This window comes from Cyanistes caeruleus, chromosome 4 (genome assembly GCF_971803275.1).
Source record: "Cyanistes caeruleus chromosome 4, bCyaCae1.hap1.1, whole genome shotgun sequence".
Taxonomy (NCBI): domain Eukaryota; kingdom Metazoa; phylum Chordata; class Aves; order Passeriformes; family Paridae; genus Cyanistes; species Cyanistes caeruleus.
In genome coordinates, this window is record NC_141704.1 from 38262348 (window position 1) to 38285735 (window position 23388).

Here is a 23388-nt window from a genome sequence, read left to right on the forward strand (position 1 = left end):
TTCTTCCTAAATCTCAGATTATTTCTAACACAAAGTTGAATATGGACATAAAATATAGTAAAGCTGTGTGTGCAAGAGCAAAAGGGCACAATACAAGGAACAATACAGAGAAACAAAACCAGCAACAGTACAGGCAAGATTTTACTTCTCTGAAAACTAAAAACTTCTACTTATTTTTCTATCTCTATCTCTTCTCTCCATCTTTTTGGAGGGCATGAAGACATCTTCAGGAAAGACAATTACAGGAAGACACGCTCTTGTTGTGTGAAACACCACTGTAATATACAGTTGAGAGATATATGGATTGCAGAAGAGGGAACACCCCACTGTACATTTGTAGACCTATTCTGTGGCATAACAAAAAAAATCTCTATAGAAACATTACATCCCACAGCACATTTCCTGGAAGTTTAAGAACTGGCTGCAACTATCAGAACCATACTAAGAACTATAACTAATTTATTACAAAAAATCATAATGACTTATTACTAGCAATTAATTTAAAACTGTAAGAAGCTCTGTTTTTAGGAATGTCTTGACTGGACATTCAGTAACTTATTTGTACAGACAGAAAGCAAGCTTCTGAGCTTCAGCCAAATCCAGAACCATCTAAACTACATCAGTACTTAAGGCCTTACTTCCCAAAGCTGAACATTTTACACAAGAAATATTTTCAGCCAGTTAGTGGCTACATTTCTGCTGGCTCTGTGCGAACAACAGTCCACTTTTCTCCAGGCCAGTTCCATCACATTTTTGCAGTAGCAGAATATGATAGACAGCAATCAAAAAAGCCTTGATCCAATTGCCCTGGATGTTCAGTGCGAATCTTTTATGCCACCAGTTTTATTTGAATTTAATCAGAAGCAAAAGGATTTTCACGATCATCTAATCTTGGCGTAACTGTCATTTCCAGTACCTGTCCATGACTGGAAGAAAAAAATCTGTGTAATGTGGGGTCACTTGAATGAATGCCCAGGGGGAGACATGGGAGGCAACATTAGGCATACTCCTCACCTTCTGGAGCATGTCTTGGGGTTTCTCAGGCCTTAACCTCTCTCCCCTTCTCTTTCCTCTCCTTGCTCCTTACCTTTCCCATATTATCTATCCAGGTCAGATCCTCTGTTTTCATTGCTTCCACAGACCCACACCACATGAGGAAAAACTGCAAGCAGGAAAAGAAGAATACAAAATGAAGCCAGACCTTACTCATCGTGTCACAGCACGGCTCCACACTTTGGAACCAGACATGGCGCAGGACAGACCAGGTCAAGATATCAACGGCCCTCTCCTCCTTATCAACCCTCAAGCTGCAAATCTGAATGTGGAGATACACATGAAAGAATTTATATGAGCCCATGAACCCAAAACAACTGTTGAAGGTTATGCATCTAGTACTAAAACTTCATCAGCAGGACAGCACCAGTGAACCTTAATGATGAGTCTGAACTTCTGTTGCCCTCAGCATCATTTCAAACTTCAATTTCCATTGATCTAACTCTAAATTTCTCCTTGCTAATAGACACTGTCTCTGTATCTCTGTCTTGTATTTTGGGGTTAGTTGCAGGCCATGCCCTTCTACCTATTTCACCAATGTTTACCCTGTGCTCATTTAAGTTATAAACTATGAGTAAGAAACAAGGGCTTCCTTGCATCCACTTTTCCCCCACCCCCAATCACTCAGTAAATTATATGATAATTGTTTACCTCACAGTTTCCTAATTTTGTAGGATGATCCAAAGAACAATTCTATTACAACACATGCCTTGGAAGTATTCAGCTGGAACCTATAGCTACAGATGATTCCTGAGTTGTTGGCAGCTAAAATGTAGACCACGTTTGTACATGGCAAGTTGTATGAAGATAATCTTTTTGGAGATAGATACCCCATAACACATGATGCAAAGAGACAGTAAAAAGGATTGTGTAAGGATGATTTGGAGAAGCATTATTTTTATGAAGCGTATATAACAAAAAAACTCGCCAAATAAAACAGGATACTCCAGTGCTGACATTTTACAGTCAGTTATTATATAACATGGCATTTTTTTAAATTTTAGAAGTTTATAAGTTTGGCCAGCACAAGCACCTCTTGTTGCCCTCTTGCTCGTAACTCCCTAACTTTCTTATTGTACACATAGGTAGGTTTACACAAGTTTTCTGTACCTGAAATTGGTGCATATAATATTTAAAAGACAAGCATTTTTAACAAAAGCAGCACAAGTAGGAAATAGAAATATTAACAAAACCTCTCAAGAGTTATGACAAGCAGTGGATGTTGAAATCACTGCAAATGGCAACATAGGATGTTTTGATGATCAGCTAAAGGTGAACTAAATGCTTCTACAGTTTCTGTTAAATATAATTGCAGTAGCCCAGCAAGCATGAGTGCTGCAACTTTCATTAAATATAACTGTTACCCTTCCCAGCATCAACCTCTTAAATCTTTGTAATGAGCAGCAGGCATTTTGGTAAAGTCAGAAATAACTATGATTTTGTAAATGATTGCTGTTTCATGCATATATCCATTTTCATCAGTTAAAGACAGCATCAACAGTTCTTTTTTTCTACTTACTGCCTCTGATTTACTGGCTGACTTTGTTATTTCCTTTGTGCAGTTTATAGGACATAATTATCTAAAACGGAAAGGAGAGAACTTCTAATAGACATTTTTCTGCAGACAGTTTCTGCTTTATATTTATTTAGTTCACCAGCCTCTCACATCAAGGAAGATGTACTGGCTTGCAGAGGGAATAAAAATGGCAGAACTGCGATGAAAATAAGCAATAAATAGTGAAAGATATATTACCAAATCATTCATTATTTCAGCCATGTAGTTTTTGTACTATAAAATCAAAACAGAAATTAAGCCATCACTTGCAAAATGCATCAAAGGTCCTTGTGACTGTAGGGACCTAACATAGGATTTATACTTCTTTTAAAGCAAACAGTCTCTTTGAGAAACAGTGAGTCAACCATCCAGCTGCAAAAAAGAGTGCTTTGTTTCATTTTCAGGTTATTTAACCCCATTTTCAAGATGCCTCCATCAATTTCAAAATGAAAATAATGTTGAAATGAGGAGTCCAGACGTGCTCTGCTGAAAATGTTTAAACTAGACTGCCACCACTACCAAAATTAGAATTTTCTTTGCTATTTATGTCACATGCATAGAAGAGACCATGCTGTACAAACCCCAATCTAGAAATTGACTGAATCTCTTTTACATATTGCATAGCCCCATTTTACAATTCAAGTGCACATTATTTCCCAACAGTTAATTAGAAAGGATGTGTGTCTGAACATGAGTTGATTCTGAACATCTTGATTCTTCTCTTGATGAGGCAGTTCAATAGCAACCTTGAAAACACAGTGAAGTGAATGAAAGGGAATTTGTCCCAGATTTGTTTGGAAGATGAGCACCAGAGAGCAGCAGTTCCCAGGAGTTGAAGAGCTGTCAGCCAGCAGAGCAGCTTCCACTGTACTCAGTATTTGTTGTACGAAACAAAGCTGCAACTTCTGTTAAAAAAGCTGCAAATTGTCTTCTTCCAGCAAGTTCTCTTACTTTAAAAAATGATATTTTGTGTTATTAAAAATGACCGTGATTATTTTAGAGAATAGTATTTTTTTATGTGTGGTAGACCCAGCTCATCATGCCTTTCCCCTATTTCTATTTCAGGGATTTCTGTGTCTGTGAATTTTCAAAGTTTGAAAGGGAAAGTGCTAATGCATACATTAGATATGGTGGAGGAGAATCCCACAGTGCCTAGGGAGTGTGCACTTAACTTTCAGTGCCATTAGAACTTCACAGCTCAGGCTTAATTATTTTTTATTAATTTTCCTCACATCAATTACAGCATATTCTTGTTTTCTACCCAAACACTCTACATGCACAACATTCTGGGTTGAGGGATTATTACCTTTTAACGTGACAGACTTTGGGTTTGGAGAATTTATCAGCTATTTTGAGCTGTTAGGAAGTGTGAGAGAATCTTGCTCTTTCCGTCAAGCTTTTCTGTGCAACTGAGTTTCCACAACCACAACCATCAGGCCATCTCTCTTGCCTCAGCACTGCCAGATAACAGACTCCTAAAGTGAAGAAAAGCACACAGAGAATTTAAAGATGATATGCTGGGTCAGAGCAAAAGTTCCATTTATCCCATCTGGCCACAGCAGCTGCAAGGAGAGCCCATGAGAAAGAGGCTGATTATAATCCTTACATTGTTATACTTTCCCAGTTTCTAGAAATCAGGGATTAGGGGCTTGCTGAGCAGAGTTGCTGTTTAACACTCAAAGATCTCACTCCATAGACACCTGATTTTATTTTAAAACTCTTCATATGCTAAACCTCTGTGGCATGTTTTGGCACTTCCACAATTTTCTATGTGCTAGGTGGAAGATTATTTTTGATTGGTTTAGATGTGCTGTTAAAACTTTCTGCTGAATGATCCCAGTTCTTGTATTGGGAAAAGCAGAATTGTTCGGTCCTCCTCTTCTCCATACAATTCAAGCTTTTTATATGTCTTAGGTGTGTCCTGTTTGGACCTTTTTTCAGTGTTAGCAGTCTTCATATATAATGCTCCACTTTTTCCAGAAGCCTCTGCTAATTTTTGCTAACATTCTTTCTGAAGTTTTCTAACTTCCACCTCCTTTGTGAGACAGAGGCCAAGACAAAAGCGAACCCTGTCTCTAAGCTGGGACAGCATTATTAAAATAATGCTGCTTTGTCTTAGTCCATCCCTAATGTTGTTCAAATTTTTGACAATGAAAGGTTGTCAAGCAGATGTGTTTGGAGAACTGTCCGGAGTTGTGCCTCATCTCCAAAATAAAACCAGCTAAATTTGGATCTGATAATTGCCAAAGCGTGCTTAGGACTGCGTTCCCATGTGTGAATTACTTCGCCTTTATCAAGGGTTAATTTTATCTTCCATTTTATCACCCATTCAGCATGATGCAAACTTTTCAAAATTCTTCAGTATGCTTTGGTTTCAATTGTTCTGACTGCTTCCAAAAGACCAGCAAACTTTCCCCTCTCAATGTTCTTCAACTTTTCTAGGTGATTTGTGGCTATTCCCAGCCAGATCCCCCTGGGATTCCCCAAGTTACTGCTCCAGGAAGAATAGCAACCATTTATTCCTGCCTGCTGCTCCATCTGCTTTGAGCAGTTATTAATGCACAGCAATCTCCCCCTGACGTTAGGTTTCTGTAAGATTGTTTAGGAAGGGATATTTTAGAAAGGTTTAGGAATCCAAAGGTAATTTTTTTTCTCAAGTTGCCCTTGTCTACAAGGGCAATGATCCTTTCAAAGAACTGTACGGGATTTGTGAGGCATAATATCTTTATTTATGAACCCTGTCCTCTATCTCCAGTAAGCTGTATATATTCATGTCTGCTAATTCTGCTCATTATTATAACTTCCATCAGTCTGCCTCAGCAGGAAGTCAAATTTACCATTCTCTGGTTTCCTGGCTCCCCTCCGGAGATTATTTTAAAAATTGAGGCCACATTTGCCACCTTCCATTACTCTGGAACCTGGGCCAATGTAAGCTATAGGTTACAAACTACTGTGAAAAGTTCAGCAATTTTATATTTGAATTCCCTTAGATCCCTCGAGAGATTGTTACCTGTTCCTGGCAATGTGTTGCTACTCACTTTATTGATTTGCTCTAAAACCTCTCTACTGACAGTTCAATTTGACCTAACCCCTCAGCCTCACCCCTGTAAATAAAGACTTGTTGTGCAAACTTCCTTAAACCTCTCTCTGCTGAGTTCTGACACAAACAATCTTTCTCCTTTCCTTCTTTTTCTTCTTTTTCTTCTTTTTCTTTTCTTTCTTTTTTTCCCTTATTTTTCTTATTTTTCTTATTTTTCTTTCTTTTCCTTTAGTTTTCTTCTTTCCTCTCTCTTTTCTTCTTTCTTTTCTTCTTCTTAATAATCTTCTCTGTTTTTGTTAACCACAATTCTTAAAGTGTCGTGTTAATGTAATTGACTTATTAACCTTTTTCTCCTCTTAGAGTATTAAACTTTGGTAGTTTAGTCACTAGAGAGTTACATTTTCTATGATTACATCTTGAACTGGATCTGATACAGTGCTTTTTTACCCTATATATATATATAGTATTCACCTAGACCAGTTTGGGGACTGCTTCTTTTCATTTTCTTGAGGAAACATAGTCATTTACGATGTCTTCAACTTCTGTGTCTGTGTGGTGCCCACAATGACATTTCCCCATTGTCAGGGGGATAAGCAATGACTGGAATTTTCCATTACTGTTCTGTTTTGGATCTTGGAGGCCGTGGTCACCACTGTGCTCCACTGATGTTGCCCCAGTATTAACCTATAACCCACAATTTCAATCCAGAGTGATACCCTAGGACTTGTTGATGTGGATGACTTAATCACATTATTTGACTGCCAAGGATTTCTTTAACACAGATATAGTTTCTCCACCAGCAGACAGCTATGCTTTCTGTTATGATTTTTACCTTCATGCTACACTAATTTTCTTTCCCTTCTCCTAGTTCACATTACAATATCCTGTAACAATATCTTCATTTAGACTCAAGTATTTCTGGTCATCTGACTGTTTTTTGACCATTACCTTTTGCCTACAGGCATTGTACATTTTTTATCTTATTCTCATTGTATGTTCTATTTGATTGCAGCTTTATTTATTTTTCGATATTGCTCAATGGTTTTATAGACTTGTTTTGCATATTCTTTTTCCAGAAAAGAGAGATTTATCTCTTCCTCTATGGAAGATGAATCATCCTAGATGGGGTGTGATTGCTGATTTTTCATCTTTCTTTCACTTCTACACATGTATAACCTTTTCAAGTGAAGTTTATGAAACTTCTTTTCACTTGCAAAACAAAGTAAGAATTACAGTAGGCCAGTACTAAGGACATTGTATTAATAAACTGGTCTGTTAAAGTAAAGGTAGAAATAGTCCTTTGTGATGAAGTATCTTCATTCTTTTCTGATTTATTTGATTGCTAACAATTATCTAGTAAAAATTCAAATGTTCTCCATGACCACTGTATGACCTTATTTAATAAAATCTGAACTGCATATGCAAGGCACCGCAATCAACAGCAATAGCAGAGATGAACAGCATTGGAAATGCATGATGCACCTTTTAGAAATTTTAGGAAAAACCAGTGGAAGTGGCCACATCACAGTGGCACAAGATATTGTGAATTATACTTGATACTGCTTTCATTTAGACACCACAGTCCCTTTCTTATCTTTTTTTGCACCGCAGAGAAGCATGCTACCTAGCGGAACTTTTCTTGTAAGAGAAGATTGCTTTGAGAGCTTCATTGACTTCAGCATGGCAGTTTTTCCTTCTGGCCTCGATCCTGTGAACTGATCTGGTTCAGAGTAGGCAGAATCTGCACCAGCATGGAGTCCTGCTTGGCCCTGGGGTCCTGGGAGAAGCTGGGCTCCTTGCTGGAGCTGTGGTCATGGAGGGGTGCCAGTAAGAGCTCATCTCAGTGCTGTTACTTTTCCCAATGGGAATAATTTTTGACATTCTTACCAGAGTTCCTCAGTTCAGAAACAAAAAAAATATGTATAATTCCTATTTCACTGTTTCACTGTTTACTTTGTTGTAAAATATTTTTAATGACAAACAATATTTAAAATATCTGTGTGCATATACATTTATATACCCACACACACACATTTGTGAATATAAAGCATACAGGAACACACATATAATACATGTGCTGGCCCTCACGCACAGAAAACCACTAATTATACCTTTGAGAAGGAGAATAGAAAAAGAAATAAACTTTTTCCAGGCGCTTCATACTAAGTCTGAAGAAAAGTCTCCAGATGTCAATTTTCTTATAGCAATTTATTTAATCTGTTCCTGGATTTACCTCATTTTTGGTTAATCTTGCACAAATTGTGCATGTCTATATGTATATATATGTATTTTTGATAAGTATCTAACTGTATGTACATTCATTTATCTATGTGTCTTTGGACTCCACACTTTTTCACAGGCCATATACATTTATAATGCAGAGGTAAATCAAACCTTACATATATTTAGGGAGCTGAAAGACTTGTTTTCTTTTAAAGACAAAAGGTATTTTTTAGGGCAATACCTTACACTCAAGTGTTGAAGCTTGTGGAGTGTGAGACTAATTGTTGCATATGTGAGGAAGGAAAAAAAATGCTCCAAAATTCTCCATGAATGAAGATCATAGTAGGGAGGGGAAAAAGCACTTAAAAAAGACAAGCATAGCACTGAAAAGAGTAAGTATAACTCCCTGAATCTGTGAAATTAAACTCTTAAGTGCTTCAAAGCCAAAGAGAGATTCCTGTCTTGCTAAACTTGCATTTGTTTAGCTGTCCCTACATGATCCAAGTGCAGAAGTGAGTCACAAAGTTGTGACAAGGCTGAGTAGTTTGCATAGGATCATTGCTGGCAACGGACAGGCAAAAATCTTCTCAAGATTGTAAGGGTCTTCAAATACAACAACAGTCAATTAGCTAAAAGAAGTCTAAATAATAATAAAAAAAAATAAAATTAAAAATAGTTTTCATGCATTTCAACAATCATCATGACCTGTGATAACCCCTCATATTACACTATTAAGAAACTTTAGGTTATATAAAGAGCATTATTTAGCCAGTATATATCTGCTTGAATTTTGGCCATCTGTTGTCTCTTCTGCTGGAAGGCTATTTTCTTCCCATCAGATGTCCTCAATCCAACAGCTACTTCAATAATGTTATAGAACTTGAGAAACCAGTTGAGATTTGAAGAAAGCTGAGTTTCCTTCTCCAATTTATAAAAATGAGATGTGAGAGGGTGACATCTATTAGTTCTAAAATGCTGAAAAACGTACTGACCCAAAACCATTAGTCTGATTAAATGTCTATGAAAAATGCTTTTTTGTCTAAGGTATCATTTGGTTTAAATGTGTAGCCTGTTCCAATTAAAACTTTTCTTGGTCATTCAGCACAAGAATTGCATTTTTGTGCTATGTATCTAGTGTGTGTATTATATCATCTTGGCTACCAAAAAGGAAATACCAGTTATAGATATGGGCTACTTTAAGTAACAAACCAATGTACTTTAATAGCTACCAACCTATGAAAATAAGTCTATGTGTAGGAAAATAAATCTAAAATCCAAATACGAGTAGAAAGTCAAAATCAAAGAGAACTATTTTATTTATGGCTAAAACTAAGTTATTTCAAATCATCTTGCGTTGTCCTGGCACAAGAGGTCTCTTGTTGGCCAAGAAGTCATCCCCTGGACAGGTTCAGAGAGAAACTGGTGTGCCCTGTAATGGGCTGAGCACTGGAGAGACTGCCTAGGAGTGGGGCTTCCCTCCCTGACATGGTAATAACCAGAAGATACACGGTCAAGCCAAGAACTGAGTTAAAGATTCTGTAGCCTTCAAAGACCATTAGGTATTAGAAAAGTTGGTCTGGGACTTTAGTACAAATACAAAGAAACAAATTGTATTTTATGGGGTTATTGGATGATATATTGATTTCAAAAGAGTGAGTTGGTGAGTTTTATTATAGACAGCTACCTTGGCAGGACCACAGAGTGACTTGAAAGTAGTTCCATAACTCTGGTCCCCAGTTCATCTCAAACCCTTTCATTCTGGTCTGCCTGTCTTTTTTTTTTTTGAGTTTATTCACTTAGTACTTGATTAAAACATGCCTTCTGAAAAGCTTTGCACTTCTGATATGAAGACATCAAGAGATGAGAACTTCACCATGCCTGTGGTCTACTGTTAAACAACCTCATTGATCAAAATCTAAATTTTATATCTCATATGAGTTTGTATGGTTTTGGCTTCCAGCCACTGAATTTGTGCCATTTCCCTTGAGCACAGAGCACTTTTATAGCTAGTATTTCCATCTCCAGCAAGCATTTATATGCTACAATAAATTATTTACACATGCTTTCCTTTCTAATTGTTTCTTGATAACAAGACCTCTGTTACAGCAGTCAGGACAGACACCAGTATGTTCTTACCTTGGATGGCAACACAAACCCTATGCTCACATATATAGATGAGATGCTAGACTGTTGTTCTTGATTAAAGAACAAGTCTTCAGTGTATTAAAGAGCACAACTTTTTATTGTTGCTTTCTGTATTCAAATGGAAGTATAAATCAGTGAGAGGAGCCCAGGCACTACCAGGGAAGGTACAGATCCCTGGACGTACGTTGCTACTGCCTCAGCCCCAGACTTGCTGCTTTCCCTCTCTTTTCTGAAATCATAGATAAGAAACTTGTTCAAAGTGGATTGCCAGAGTTTATTTATTGTACTTTACTAAACTTCCCCCTTTTAAGGTCTTTAAACAAAGAGGCACTTCATAGCAAACCTCTGCTGGTTTGTCAGTCAAACACTTTGACCTTTCGCAGCTCTGCTGTAATTGAAGGATATTTTTTGAGTTTGAAAGGCTCCTATGGGATCTCAGTCATTGCCCTGCATGTAACACAGGGAATAACCCAGGCAGCCCTTGTCTCTCCAGTCTGCACGCTGGTTTAGTTTGGGATGGCATGGTTGCTCTGTTCCCCAGAATATAAATTTCTCAACAAAGCCATCTGAACTAGTTCCCTGAGATGTGGCTTTAGTATGAGATGAGTATAGACCAGAAGTTAATATAAAACCTTCACACCCATGGCTTTTATAGGTGCAGTCTTTGCTGGATTAGAAACTGGCTGAATGGCCCAGCCCAGAGAGTGGCAGTGAATGGAGCTACACCCACTCGGTGGCTGGTCACCAGTGGTGTTCCCCAGGGCTCAGTACTGGGCTTAGATCTGTTTAAGGTCTTTATCCATGATCTGGATGAGGGGATCAAGGGCACCCTCCTGTCAGTTTACAAACAACACCAAGTTGGGCAGGAGTGTTGATCTGCTGGAGGGCAGGAAGGCTCTGCAGAGGGATTTGGACAGGATGGATCCATGGGCCGAGGCAGACTGGGTGAGGTTCAACAAGGCCAAACGCTGGGTCCTACACTTGGGTCACAACAACTTCCCACAGTGCTACAGGCTGGGGGCAGAGCTGCTAGAAAGATGCTCAGAAGAAAAAGACATGGAGGTGCTGAACAACAACTGAACATGAGCCAGCTTGTGCCCAGATGGCCAAGAAGGCCAAAGACTTCCATATCAGTAGGAGTGTGGCCCGCAGGACTTGGGAAGAGATCAGCCCTGTGTACTCAGCACTGGTAAGGTCACACCTCAAATTCTGTGTCCAGTTCTGGGCTTCTCACTGCAAGAAAGACACTGAGGTGCTGAAGGCAGTCCAGAGAAGGGGAACAGAGCTGGAGAAGGGTCTGGAGCACAAGTCTGATGAGGAGCAGCTGAAAGAGCTGGGGTGTTTAGTCTGGAGAAAAAGAGGCGTAGGATGACCTTATCACTCTCTTCAATGACCTGATGGTTTTCTGGGCTCCCTGTGAAAGAGACCTCAGCCTGTTGCACACCATTCTCCTCAGTTATGCTTCTTTTATTACAGCTTCATTACATGGAAATTGAGCATTAAACTAGCACAAAACCACTGGAGTCGAGTGAGGAATTGGGATCCTCCCATTTTTATGCATATAGTTATGCCACAAGCCAAAGCATGGGTTTCAGATTCTGAAGCTCTTGGCCTTAGGCTTTATGTATGAGCTGCTGCAACACAGCTGTAGGTTTGATGCTGTCTTACTAGGTGGTATACTGGCAAAACACAGCAAAATAATTTGATTCTGGGAAGAGATTACAGAACGAGTAGACAAAAAAAAAAACAAAACAAAAAACCAAACCAACAACCAAGTGGTGTTCCTGACAGCTCCTCTTACTGCTGAAGGGGCTCTACCTTGTCTCACAGATGGCTGCCACCTCCTGCCCAAAGTAAGGGAGAGGAGAAAAAGAAAATATGAAAGCAAAGATGACCTCAACAGTCCCAGGTCTGAGTACAGCATTAGTGCTTGGCACAGCACAGCCAGACCCTGAGAGGACCAGGGATGTGGGTCCTGAGGCCATTCCCATGGGAGAGGACTGACATTGCCTCCTGCTTTCTCAGAGCCTCCTGGAGCTCAAGCACTGGGAGCTTCTGCTCCCCTCACATCCTGAAAGCAATTGTTCCTCCCTGAGCACAGACAATTTGCATTATGCAGTACAAGAAAGGCAGATGATGGCGTGGGTGGTGGCGCCCTTGAGGTGGCCTCGCAGCAATGAAGAGGGTGGTGGGAAGGGAAGGCCAAGGGAAGCTGCTTTGTCTGCTGGTGCTCAAGGCCAGCCCTTGATGCACAGACACCAAAGCAAGCCTCGTGGACAAGCACTGGCAGAAATGTTTGGTGTTTCAGTTTCCTGAGGCAAGGAATGTCTTTCTCAGGATGTCCTGCCAGCTTCCAAGAATGGTGTTCCATGTCACCATGATTGCCCTGGGACAGAAGAATATTGTGCTCTAAGTTAATTATAATTGACATTTGAATTTAAAAAATCCCCCATTCCTCACCCCATCGATCCCTTTGCTATTTGATTCCAGTGTGCACATCTAAAATTAGGCTTTTGAAAATACTTCATGGTAGGGGTTGTAAATGGTATATTTTCATAAGCCTGCTGCTCTTGAGGCTTATGTTTTGCCATCTTATGGCTTGGCTAATGGCCAGAAATGCATCTGTGTAAATCTGGGGCTTGAAGGCTTGGTAATATGCTGTGACTTCAATAACAAAAGAGCTGAAAAAAATTCCACTAAAGCGTATCAAGCTCATTTAAACAAAGAGCATTGTTATTTAATCCTTATTCTTGTACAACTAAGAACATGGTAAATAAATCCGCAGCAGTCAACAATCTACCAGGGTTTCAGCATGGCATTATCTCCTCCCAAGATTTCCTTGAAACACCTATGTGGACATTTTAACACATGGCATGCAATCTCAGTTCAGCACTGTGCAGATGTGGTGGGGCCTGCTGCAATGGTGTGCACTGGGCAGAAGGGAAATTGCCTCCTTCTTCTTCCAACAGCCCAAGTACTCCACTTTGACAGCCTCTTTAGAACATGGCAGCTTATTTTTTGTGCATTTTTAAATGCCCATCCATTACATAAAAATAAAACATAGGCCACCAAATCATCTACACAAATAAGACAAGTTTTACATAGCCAAAGATTTGGCTTTGGATCCCATTTCAGTGGGGTGTTCCCTAAAGAGTATCTCAAAATGAAACTAGGCTATTAAAAGAAATTTTAATGTTCTATTTTTGTAATGAATTTCTAATTTTAGTCCCCACTGCGGGACTCCGGGATTCTTCTGAGTTTTGGACCAGAGATGTGCTGATAATAGGGGTTGAGATTACCCATGCAATCTGCTTCCCCTGATTCAGAGCTTGTTTACTTGAAGAAGGTAACAATGTGCATACTATGGGTGAATGCAAAGGGCAGCTCCCAATCCTTTGGCATCCATCATGTGTGTGTCTGTAACACATTCCATTGTGAAGTTTGTGTTGATATCTCTGGTAGCAGATTGCCACAAACTGTGAAAAAGTATTTGCAAAGAGGAATAAAGGTGAGGTACAGTTGATCTTATTTTCTCACTCCCTCACATTCCTGCCTGTGCTCCATCCTGCTTTTCTTCTGACATCAGGGTAACACTGCATTCGTTTAATCTCTCTGGTGTGTGGCATGCAACAATGTCCTCTGTGATGCTATATTAGCCATCTCCAAGGCTGCCTTTTTAAGGCTTCACTCTGCTCCCTGCATTTTAGCAGCCCTTTACTGTGGCACCATTCTCGTCATTCCTTCTGATATTTTTGTCTTTGAGTTTCTCCACATCCTGTCATTAAGCGATTGCTTGAAGCCACACTACACACCCCTGTTATTTTCTTTCCTTCTGAGCGCTTGTCTTTGTCCACCATCTCAGCTAAGATAACCAGGATAAGGATTTGGTGTTTACAGTTGCTAAAAAAAATGAAAACCATAGAGGATTTAGGCATACCAGTGCTGTGATTTCACTACCAAATCATTGATGGAAGCAGCATGGCTCAAAGGACAAGGGCTGGACAGAAGGGTGGGACATTTACCCTCCAGTTCTGGTGAGACCCAGAGCAATCACTTGACTTGCTCTCCTCTGGTTTCCCCAGCTGTCACATGAAGCTGATGGGGTGCCACTAGGCTGTGCAGGGAAAGGGCACTATAAGTGGCAGATAATTATTAGAATTGCTTGCTTGATTTCAGGCCATGACATTTTGTGTCTCTAGAGACAGAGGTCAGGGAGGGGGTTCATGAGGAGGAAATTCCACATTGCTTGAAGGCATAGATGGCATTTCCATTACTGATGGAGAAGGGTGTAAAATAAATAAATCACACATGAATGGTGTTATAGATAATAATTTTCTCCCTTTCTATCCCACTGGTTTGAATTGTTCTCATGTGTTTACTTTGTTAGGTAGAAATCCCTTCAGATTTGCAAACACAGCTTTTGGTTGTGAAAATTGCTCCACTTCAAAGGAAGGCTGAGCTTTTGACTGTATCTCTTCACTAGCTTTAGCCCTCCTGATACCCTTCCCTAGAGCTTTGGAAAACATCACCAGACCAGATGGGCTCTGTGCATGTCCCAGGGTCTGGAGGAGACCTTATGTCCCCCTAGGCATCCCCAGACTGGGGTCCTACCAGGGCCTCTTGGTCTGACAAGGGTGAGCTATCCCTGCTTTTGGGCTCTCCAGGTTTGCACTGCGGAGATTCCAGGTCCCTACTCCCCTGAGGGTGAGTGCCACCATTTTCCTGCCTGTCCCACCAGCTGCAGTAGCCCTCCATACCTCCACACACCTGTAGACAGACAAAGTCACACGTGTCTCAAACCTCACACCAGGGCTTCTGGAATGAAGACAAGATCATATAAAAGCACCGAAAGACTCCAAAAAGAGGGGGCCTGCTGTGATGGGGAAATCAGGAGTCCTTTTAGCTGACAGAGTGCTGGTGTTCAGAAGAGCTGCTGTTTTCTCAACACCATGAGGTATGTCACAGCTTGTAGGCTGGTCCATAATGCTCCTGCTACAGCACACCATGTGCATTCCCATCCCAGGGTCTCTGAGCTGACCCTGTCTGGGCTGCATACTGGTAGCAAAATGCCCATAAACAGCTCTTCCCCCTCCCTGCAGAGGGGCTGTGCCTCAGTCCTGCAGCAGTGAGTGGCCACAGTCTCTCCTCCAGCCCAGAGTTCACTGGTCAGATTGATCTGGGTCAAGTTTACCACCTACAATGCTTGTGGTGCTGGGGACCCCGAGGCTTCCCCAGGCTTCATGTTGAGGGATAGAAAAGGCTTTTGGGATTTTTTACCTTTCTTGGATACATCCAGCTTACTTCATGTGCATGGAATCATGTTTCTGGTCTGACTGAGCTGCTTTATATTTGGCCAGATATATCTTTTCACATCTGGACAAGATTTTCAGAATCAGAAAACGCAGAAGAAAAGCATGTTTCTTAGAAACTCTTGATACAAAGTCAGTGTTGGGTAATGGAATGGGTCATGTGCCTCATGAGCCTCTGAGAAAAAGTGCCAGGAGTAGGTGAATGCACAAACACCATTGGTGAGGGTGAGCAGGAAAAGAAGAAAAGAGCCTTTGCAGAAATCCTGTAGAGCCAAGAGCCCAAACAGTAGATTTGGAAAGGAGAGCTGGAAGCTTGCACGACTGGGGAGGCTGCATCATTCCAGGAATCCTATGTAAGGATCCTCCTTGTCCTGTGGTTCTGCAGGTACAGACCCAGTGCATTTCCCTGGGACTGGCGTACATGACTTCCCTTCAGGAAAGTGTTATTGCCTGGCTACCTCTCATCCAAACATCTGCATGGAGAGGAACAGGAGATCAATCATTGCTGGAGATATCCTGCTGTATAAGTCTCTGCATGCCAGTCTCTGATGCATTCTTGCATCTGGGTCTTGGCAGAGGTGACCAAGGGTTGTCTGGCATCAGATTTTTACCTTAGCTGCTCTTCCACGTTTCCATGGCACAAATATTACTGACAGGGACTTCAAGCGTATGTGGAGATTACTTGGATTTTGGGGTACTGGCTAGGGGCATGGAGTCCAAGGTTGTGTCTTGTCAATATGGTTGAAGAGGAACTGCACCACTATTGAGTCATTGGGACTTGTTGGGACAACTCTCACAACTGGAGTGCTGTGATGGGTGGATACAAAGTCTTCAGCGAAGACAGGCAATGAGACAAGGGGGTGTGGATATGCGACAGAGCAGCTCTGAGATAAGGAGTTCTTTGATGGGCCAGCTGGGAGAGAACCTGAGGTTTGGGTCAAGTAATCAGTATTTGCTTCAGTCTGGTGGGAGCTTGTTAATGACCACTTAACTAGCATGAGAAAGAAGGCAAAGCCTTCCTTGAAGAATTTGAAGATATTTCTGGATCACATGCTCTGCTTTTGGGAGATTTTAACTTCCCTGGTGTATGCTGGAAGAGCACTACAAAGGTATACAAGCAAGCCAGGAGGTTTCCAGAAGATGTCAAGGCCAACTGCTTCATAAAGGTACCAGATAGGACAAGCTGGGATCCTACACCCCCTAGACCTGTATTAACAAAGCATTCACACTGGCTGAGGGAATAATAATTGGTGTCGGGTTTGGTCATGGAGACACTGAAACAGTGGACCTAAAGATACTGAAGAAAAGAAGATGACAAGTACTAAAGACCATTAAAGGACTTCAGGAGAGCACAGACTTCAGTTTCTTCAAATCATTGAAGTCTGCATCATGTAGAAACCAGCCCTGAAGACAAAAAAAGCTTAGGCAAACTGGCAGGTCTTTACTGACAAACTCTTCTATGTACAAAATAGTCCCTAGTGTGTGGAAACAGGTATATCAGGAAACTGACTCAACTCATCAGAAAAATCATGACAGAACTACAATGCAAAGACTGAGTGTAGGAAGAAATTTCTTCATCACAATGGTCAAGAAGTAGCTGCCCTGAGAGGCTGTGCGGTCTCCACCCATGAAAGTTTAAAGGTCCCAAGTGGCTGAATTCCTGAGCAAGATGATTCAATCTTAGACCAAATCCTGATTTGAAGAGGGTTAGACTGGAGGCCTTCTGAAGTCCTTTGCAGCCTGCATGGTTTTGTCATTATGTGAAAGAGTTAACTCGGTAAGACTACCTGGTTCTTTATCATCTATGTCATTATGACCATTGAAGCCAAGTGAATTTCCATCATAACACGCTGAGTAAGTGTGAGTCTAAGGCTCCCTTTTTAGCCTTTTTATGTGCACATTCAGGAAGGCAGCAGCTTTGGAAACTCTGGATGTTGCAGATACCAGTAACACTGCCAAAGAATGCTGGAGTGATGTACAAATGCCAATATACATCTACTAATTCTCTGTCCTTGTGCAGAAGTAGTTTTAAGACCTACCAATAGTTTAAAGGGATATTTTGGTTTAAAAATACAGAGTCATGGCATCACTGATGTTACAAATAGAAATAAAAGGTTTCTATTACTGTCCTGACACTCTGTATCAAAAATCAGGTCTTATTTTTCCAAGAACAGCCCTTCATGGAGTGGTGAGTATTGTTGATTTTTCAAGGATTATGAAGTAAAGCTTCATATCAGTCTGATCTCTCTAATATTTGGAGATCAGCTTATCTTATTGGGCAGGTTGCCAAAAGTGGTTACAACTGCAGAAACTCTACATTTGAACATGGATTTTATCAAATCATTCACATCTGGAAAAAGACCAAGAAAAACTGTGGCTGGAGAGAATGGAAATCATGCCTCAAAAGTGGGATGAGAAGCTGCAGAATTATTCAAATGCTATGTGAATTTATGTGTACATTTGCCAGGTGACCAAAATTGCCATCTGAATAAGGCATTATTCCCAGTTAGACCAGGTTTAGCTAAACAAACCATTACACTAGGCATAATTTGACATTTTCCATCCTTATAGCTTTTCTATCACGTGTGGCTACCCCAAGAGCACTGTAAATTCATACCCTAACTCAATGCACACTAGCCTCTCCTTTGCAGACAAGCCCTTAGAAGCAGAGCTACCTCCTCCAGTATGAATGCAGAACTGCTTATTTAAATGCTGCCAGATCAGGAAGCGATTCATGGTCACTGCAAACAAAAGGGGGTAAATGCACCACTGGCTATTGGAGTAGATTACTTAATTTAGTAATTAAGGCATCCATTACATTTGGATTGTTTAGCCAAAAAAGGCAGAAACAAATCCATAGGCATCCACTTCATGTATCAGTGTGTGCTCTCCACAGCCTGTGAGAGCACTGTGTGCAGAAGTACTTTCTCAACCACTACTGAAGGCTCTTTTTCCACTAATGTGAGAAGAAGGGGGAAAAGATACAAGACTTTTTGTATCCTGGTTGTGCTCCACAAAGCAGCTGTGCCCAGTGATAAGTGTCAGGCCTGCAGAACACCTGGGGCATTAATGCCAGCTGGCCTGGGTGGAGAGGTGTGCCAACACCAGTGGCAGCAGGACTGGTTCCAAGCACAGCACCAAGGGAGCACTCTTTGAGGATGGCATGAGACCACTGCTCCAGCTTGCTTTTTGCTAATACTCCAGCAGGAAGTCTGCGCCAGACAGAAGTTCTCCAAGGATTCAGGGGCAGCAAGGGCTGTAAAAAAACACATTGCTTGATTTCAGGCCATGGCCTGCATCTGCATAGCAAGCTGCTCTTTGCACATGGGTAAATTCAGGATCTGTATTCCCTTTTCTCATTTCAATACAGTCTGTGAGTTCATAGAGTGAACATTAAATTCAGATGCAGCTGGAAAAGATTGCCTTTTGAACTAAAACTTCTCTTTTGTTGATTCCTTCTGGAGTGTATTGCCTGGAGTAAAGCATTTACAAGTGCCAGTTTTTCAATTAATTTCACTTACATCACAATTCACAGATGAGAGATGGAACGTGTGGCCAAGTCACCTATTTTATCTGCCAGTATACCATTCCAGAAAGAGACAATATAGCCTGCTTTTCATTTGCTTTCCCAATTAGAAGGGAGAAGGGAGAAAAAAATAATTCATGTGATGTTTTTCTGCCACTTGAGTTCCTGTAGATTGTAATAGGTATGTTATTAAAATAAGGATGTTATTAAAATGGGACTGTGTACACACATTTGTGTGCACCAGGAATAACAACCAACAGGAGGGAGAGAACCAGAATGAAGTGCTTTATATGCATAAGGCATGTCTATACAGATCACTGCAGACAGATGTGGGCTCCTCTGCAGGGCATGTTAGCTTGGGCACAGAGCTGCAGGAAAATGGCTCAGTGACTTTCAGATCAGAACTGTCTCCCATTTGATCAACTCAGATCATGGCAGATGTGTGTACTTGTCTGGGCTCATCCATGTAGGCATGCCCAAACTCACCTTCAGACTTTCAAAATATCCCTGGAATGGAAAGGAACTTTTCCAGTTAGGACCTAAAATAAATATTTGCTGGGCTAACAAGCATACTTGATAAAGTGTTTGCAGTGGAGAGAGACAAAAAGGACAGTAGAAACCAAAATTAGATGATGATGAAACAGCTTGTTTAAGCAGGACCCATTTATCAGGAAACCATGGCACATCTCCAGCCTAGGGTCAGGTATTTATTTCCCGAAATGAAGAGGAACATGAAATTTAAAGAGTAAAATTTGGCAGAGTTCAAGGAAGAAGAGCACAGAAGGAGGAGAAAAAGCAAAATTTAATTCTCTTTATGGGGCTTACAGACTGAGCTATGCTCTGGGTACCTTGGATGCCATTGGCAGTGTTTGTCTCCTTTTCTGCTCTCTGACTTTTTGAGGAAAGAAAGTGTAGAGTGATCATGGGCATTAGCATGATCGTTGATTGAATTTACCTTAAGCCACCGAATTAAAGCCACCATCCGAAATCAGTGAAGAGGGCTAGTCACTCCCAGAGGCTGCATTTAGGGTAGTGAGAAAGGAAATTTACTGTAAGTGACACGAATTGCACCCTATGATTGCTGTCTCTTTCCTTCTTTTGATCTAAATCACATGAAGTCAGGGGAGATGAATCTCATCTTAAAGGGAGTAACAGAAGGAAGAACAGCAACAATTCACAGAGGATTCTGCACACACCAGATCTGTCTTCACCTCTGGTGTAAGCCTAGGAGTAACTCAGTCATCAGTGGGGGTCAACATAGCAAATTTTGTAGACAATTAAAGGCCTCAAATGAATGTCCTTGATTAAAGCAGAATTCAGAGGTAGCACTGTTGGAAGCAGCAGACTCACTTTTGACTATCCTCCCACCACACAGACCACATTCCTTGTCTCTCAGTATATTGAGACACCTCAAAGTCACCATTTCTTTTTATGGTGGTGCTACAACCCTGAGAATAAATAAAAAAAATCAGAGCTTGTATCATATGTTTCCTCTGCTTATACAGATATTGCCAGATCAAATTACTAAAAAAAACCCCACTTCACTTGCTCCATTTAAGACTATAAATTTAGGCTTTTTCCACTATCCAGCTTAGTAATGGTTAAAGGTCAGATTCACCTGCAGGTATCCTTTAACAAACACAGATGGTCTGTGATGTAATCAGAGACACACTAGTATATGCAGTACTGCATATTCAAAAATTTCTTGGTAAAAAAGCTAATGCTTGCTGGTTCTCTGTTTCTCTCCAGATACCTGACCAAATCTGCCCAAAAGAGTGGCAGATGTAGCAGCATCCTTGACCATCCTTGTGCAGGCTGTGGAGCAATGGCTGGACACAAGTATTTAATATCTACAACACAGGAGGATCAAGGCACACTACAGGTCTCTTTGCCTCCCTGCTGCTCTTGCTGCTCTGTCAAATGAACTCCTTATGTTAGAGAAAATGAACAATAATAAGTGTGCTTAAAACAAAGGCTTTAATAATGTGGTAGACAGGCCATACTTTCCCCTTCACCTCATAGGTGAGATTAAAAAATGTCAGTGCTGTAATGCCCTTTCAGGTAAGAAAAAGCCAGTGAGGCTGCCTTGGTAAACAGACTAGCCTGGAAAGGAAGGAGATTTGCCGTGTACCATAAAGATGGAAAGTATACAAATACCTGGCTGAAAATGGCAATAAATCCCAGCAAACACAATAAAGAATAATCACATGTGCAGCAGCAGCAGCTAATTAAGGCTGCTTGGCTGTAAAGACCTGAAGGCATCACTGTGCTGTGGGATTGAGCAGCCCAGGCCCGTGTCATGGCTCGTTTGTGTGTGATTGCTAAAGACTGGCCATGGCTAATCCCAGTCCTTATCCCCTGCTCTAAATGAGGTCACTCATGGCACTCCTTGGGAACGAAGTAAACATTCAACAGTGAAACACCTCTTCACAGTGGCTCTCCACCCTTCTTCCCAGAGCAACCTCCATGAAAAGTCAAAAAAAGGACAACATCGTGGTATCAGGAGTATTTTAAATGGGGACACGTTGAGATTAGGAGATGGCTAGCATCTGAAAATCTGTAATTATTAGAATAACTAATGTTAATGTATTCCATTTGGGCTAGACCAGCCATGTCAGAGATTATTGCAGTTTAAAAAAAGTAAAACAAGAAATCTGAGGCAGTTGTGTTTCTCCAGGATTTTTTTTTTTTTAACGAGTGTTTCATTTATAAAGTCCAGATTTTGTATCCTGCACAGCCACAAGATGACTAGGCCTACCTCAAACTGATCAAAATGGAATTTTTCCATTGGGTTAAGTTGACTATCCAAACATCTGTTTTGTGGTTCGTTCAACCTTATACGTCAGTATGATGTTAATCTCCTTTATACAGAAAGGCTGAAATAGTGCCAATGATTTAACTTCCTAGGAAGATGGAAGATCCTTTCTCAAGCTGTAAATCCTTCTGGCCTATGGCCAAAGTGAAAAATGTAAATCACCAGAGTGGAAATACGGCAAAACATGATTTTCTGTCTAAACAAGGGCAATATTAACTTTGGAAATTAATCAGGCTCTTTATTAAAAACACCTTCAATGACAAAAAAGACAAATCTCCCAGAAAATTCCTTTGGAAATTAATCAGTGTCTTCTTTACATATTTTTTTTCAGTCATTTTCTGGAAGATTTGTCTTCATTGCCATTGTAGGTGTTTCTAGGCCATAAAAAAATTCTCTTCTTCATGAACAGAGCCAGCAAAAACAATTTCAATGCATTTTAAGCTTTCTTTCTTTATGGTATTTTCTAAATAATCCCATTCCTTCCTTTCCCTGAAACCAAATTTTTCTTCTTTGCAGAGGTGGACCTAGTGAGGGGGTAGGAGCAAAGAGCTTTATAGGCACCATCCCTGCCCCCATGGCCATCATTTTCCCACTTAGGAAGAAACCACTTGCATTTGGATCCAGTCCTACAGAAATGAGTCATTACAGCAAAATTCCCAATAAATTATCAAATTTAACTCTCCATCCCTGCAGCTTCTTCATTCCCTGCAGTTTTCTCCAATGAATGATCCAGGAAAGGAAAATTCCTGCTTCCTTTGACAGGCACTTATTCACCTCTTGAAATCTGAGGACTGTCACAATCAAGTTTTGTCCTTGATGATATAGTGCAATGCCAAAGCAGAGTTGGACAGTTTGTGAGTACACACTGAGGGATATGGGACTGAGGCAAAGGGAAATCTAGAGGGACTCTGAAAATGCAGCAAGATTTTCACAGAGTTTTGGTGGGGAAACAGGGTACCTGAAACAAACAGAAATTAAGAAAGCATGGCAGCATCTGCAGGGCAGAGGTGCAGGAGAGGAACTGATAAAAAGAGCAGATGGAGAACTCTGGAGGAGAAGGAACAGGAGTAATGGGGTGAGGTAGGAGTGCAGGGAAGATGTGGATGCAGAGGAAGGGAATGTGGAGAGCACATGATGCCATAAAACAGCAGTTTCGGCAGAAAGGCTCTTGAGTCCGGAAGGGCAAACAAAAGTAGATGCGTGACATGGGAAGTGGGATTGTAAGTAAAAAAGGTTTGGAAACTGCTGCCAAAACATTATGCAGCTGTGGTCAGGTTGGGAGTGACAGCCCATTGCATTGCCCCACATGTGGCAGAGTTAATTTAGGGAGCCCAGAAAGGTTCCTTAGCTCCTGCATAAGAAATGCTCACCTTGGGAGGCTAAGCCACTTCAGCACCACATGAGTCGCCCTGGCACTGTATTCTTAGAGACTGACAGGGGTTTTGGAGAATAAGATATAGCTGCTCAATTTGACACTGTTTTCAGTACACATACTCTCTGGAAATGTGCTCTGTCCACATCCATACCCCATGTGGCTGTTTGAATCTTATATCTCAGCTAAAAAGAGTTCCCATGGCAATGAATGGTCTAATAATAAGTCAGTGGAAAAAAGGTTTCCTTTTATTCATCTCAGATTTCTTGCTTTTTACGAGTCAGTGGCCTATTATGAAAAGGGAGAAAGAACTACTCACATCTTCTACTTAATGTAAATAATTTCAGTTT

At 40.9% G+C, this 23388-nt stretch overlaps 1 long non-coding RNA gene across 1 annotated transcript in view; it reads right to left on the reverse strand.

Moving 5' to 3' along the window:
* Nucleotides 1-1066: 1066 nt before the first annotated feature.
* LOC111937349 (uncharacterized) overlaps nucleotides 1067-23388 on the reverse strand; it is a 32240-nt gene continuing 9918 nt past the window's right edge. Inside the window, exons 3-4 of the long non-coding RNA XR_002868569.2 lie at nucleotides 3915-4083; nucleotides 1067-1162 (exon numbers count right to left, since the gene is read on the reverse strand). This is a non-coding gene — a long non-coding RNA (uncharacterized LOC111937349). The remainder of the gene's footprint in view (nucleotides 1163-3914; nucleotides 4084-23388) is intronic.